Source organism: Propithecus coquereli, unplaced genomic scaffold (genome assembly GCF_000956105.1).
Source record: "Propithecus coquereli isolate 6110/MARCELLA unplaced genomic scaffold, Pcoq_1.0 Scaffold313, whole genome shotgun sequence".
NCBI classification, from domain to species: Eukaryota; Metazoa; Chordata; class Mammalia; order Primates; family Indriidae; genus Propithecus; species Propithecus coquereli.
This window is the reverse complement of record NW_012148764.1, coordinates 1,438,046-1,441,049: the sequence shown is the minus strand read 5'-3', so window position 1 is coordinate 1,441,049 and position 3,004 is coordinate 1,438,046. Positions and strand designations below refer to the sequence as shown.

The 3,004-nt window shown below is 38.7% G+C and overlaps 1 protein-coding gene and 1 pseudogene across 1 annotated transcript in view; one reads left to right on the top strand and one right to left on the bottom strand.

The window, feature by feature from the left end:
* The window catches only part of DSE (dermatan sulfate epimerase), a 71,459-nt gene that overhangs the window by 630 nt on the left and 67,825 nt on the right, over positions 1-3,004 (top strand). The gene's annotated exons all lie outside the window — the stretch shown is intronic.
* The window catches only part of LOC105815010, a 6,592-nt pseudogene that overhangs the window by 689 nt on the left and 2,899 nt on the right, over positions 1-3,004 (bottom strand).

Below are 3,004 nucleotides of genomic sequence, written 5' to 3'. Positions count from 1 at the left end.
TAACTCTGAGGAAAAGAACAAATTTCTAGTTTCATTCATTCATGTAGCAAATATCAATAATTTTTTAATTTCAGAGAACAGTACTATAATTTGGAAGGTGTCTGGGACACCTTAGGTAGTTTATAATAAATCAGAGGGTGATATAAAATCATCTATTTCAGAAGTTAATTGTGAATGAATGGAGAAGAGCTTTCAACTGAGGCCAGGACACCCAAACCGTAAGTGGGGCTTTAGATATGAAAAGTTAGTATAGGCCAAGTGGTTTAGTGGAAAGAGCCTAGATTTATTAAATAATGTCAGAAGGCTTAATCATATAGGGTCTGAGCCATTTATGTCTTGGGAAACTCACTTCAACTTTCTGAGCCTGTTTCCTCATCAGTACGATGGGCGTAATGCCATCACCAGTGCTGTGGGGATAAAATGAGACACATACAGAAGTGCCCGGCATACTTCACGATCTGTTAGAAGATTGTGAAGCCAGGAAATATGAACCCGAAGAAGAAGTGTATATAAAAATTTCAAATTGTGACTGGTGGTGGAGGTGGAACTCGATTATAATTAAGAATGTAGGTAAATGTTTCCTTTTGTTGTAAAGATGAAAACTAAGCTCAGGAAGCTTGAGTCATCTGCAGTAGCAGCAGAATAGTCTCCGTAATGGAGAGGAGCAAGTCGGCCCTGGAAAAGTCGGGGAGGCAGGCCTGAGGAAGGAAGGTTGGAGAAGCATCTGGTGGATGTCTGGCCAGGGCTGAATGCTCAGAAATGGAAGGAGAAGCTACAGGGCAATATGGCTTGAGCAAACCAAAAGGATCATACCTCTTCAGTGACCTGAGGATGAGAGAATCTATTGGTGTAGGATACGGCAGTTTTACAAATAGAGTAATTTTGGCCTGAGGAAGAAAAAGAAAAAAAGCATTTCAAGGATTGAGGCAGTTGTGTAGTCACAGACCAGCTGACTGGTTGGTAAAAGCTAAAGAACAGAAAACGAAAAACATAATCATAACAGCCCTGTAATATTGGGTTCTGTTAGGCTGGAGCCAAGAATACACTAAGGACAGCAAAAAATACATTTTTGTTTTGTTTTGTTTTGTTCAGACAAGAAGAACATGGAAGGATGCCTCTGCTTGAGATAAATGGATGACAAAATAGTAAAAATTCCCTTTTTTTGTTTTCTCTATTATGAAAAAAACAAATCCTTAAAATGAAGGACAAAATAAACTTTTATTCAAAACTTAATTGAAACTAAGATACGTAAAGAAACTTGTTAAGAAAATATAACTTAGCTCCCTATAGCTTAACTTCTTTTGCCTAGAAAATTTACATCTCAGCAAGGAGAATTTAGCAATTAAGGAGTCTCAGCTGGCATCAGCACACAGGGATACTAAAAAACTAGAGGTGGACAAATGGAATTTCTGTTTTAAAAAGAGAAATTTCTGAAATCAAGACAAGAGACTTTTCACAAATATTGAGCAAAATTAATAAACCTATTCTTAGAGTAACATCTGGGCACTTAGAAAAGGAAGACACAATTTAGTAGACATTAACAAGAATTCAGTAAGTAGTCATTTCCTTTTTTTGACAATGTTGCTATAGCAGTAGAGCAAAGACATCTAATAGACAAAGCACAGCTGCTGTCTGGGGTAGCATCTGGGAGGAAGGAGTTGCTTTTTCCTAATCCTTCAGCTGGGGTGAGGGTGGGGGTGCCTTTTTCTGATTTCTACAAAGGTGCCATGCACCCATGCACACTAGCTGCTATCCTGGGACAAGGGAAGAAAATATGGCTAGGTAACACGTGGGTTCTCAACTGATGAGGATATTCATCAATAGCATTCAAATTAAGTGTCAGTTGGCAGTGGAAAGGCCTTAGAATGAGAACTAAAATGATGACCTGGCATACAGACCAGATTTACAGAGGACATGAAATTAGATGCAAATTACTCAATTACATAAATGGCACCTAATAGGTCAAGAAGCGAAAAGAAGAGGCCTAATTTAACACAATAAAATTCAACAGCATCACATGTGAAGTGCTGAACACAAACTGCAATGAGTGTAGGCTGGAAGGTGTGTCATAGCAGTAGTTGTGAAAAAAACTTTCACATTTTAGGATTTTAGTAAATTGTAATATAGGAGTCAAAAGGGTAATATTGCTGTCATTAAAGTTCCAAGTATATACTTAGGGCAATACAGTAATTAGAAAAAAGTCATTAAACATCTTTATATTCTGTTATTTGGACGAAACCTTGAATTCTATTCTTGCGATCAGGTTTTGAGAGGGTCATTGGCAAAGCAAATCAACTCCTGAGAGCTTTCAGAATGGATGAGGAAAAGCTGATGGAATTAGTATATACCTAGGCAAATGGAAGCATTCTGCTGTGGAATCAAGGCTAACTTCATCCTGTAGACTCCAGAGAACAGAACTGCAGATCTTTTGAGATGTACTGTAGTGGGGGCCCTTTACAAGAGGTGGATGTCATCCAGAGGCAGATTTACAGGTCAATCAAAGGCCAGGGGAGCTAATGACCATGGGCACTGCCTCCTTCGAAGAGTTCTCAATCCTGGTTGACATATGATTACCTAGGAAGAGACTTTAAAATGCTGATGCTGATGCTTAGACCCTAACCTTAGAGATTCTGATTTACTGGTCTGGTGTGGGGCCTCCATTAGAAAGAATTTATTAAAGCTCCCCTGATGATTCTAAGGTTCTAGGTTGGAGAATCAATGAACTAGAAGACTACCTGCTGGGAGGTTAAATAAATTAAACCAGATTTGAGAAGATAAAGAGAAATTAATACTTATGGATAACACAATACAGCTAGGCACTTTCATAATTTATCCTCTCTAATAATTGTGGGGTTTTTTCTTTTTTCTTTTCTTTTGTTTTTTGAGACAGGGTCTCTGTCTATTGCATAGGCTGGAGAACAGTAGCATGATTATAGCCCACTGCAGCCTCCAACTCCTGGGCTGAAGCCATCCTTTTGCCTTGGCCTCCCGAAGGGCTGGAACT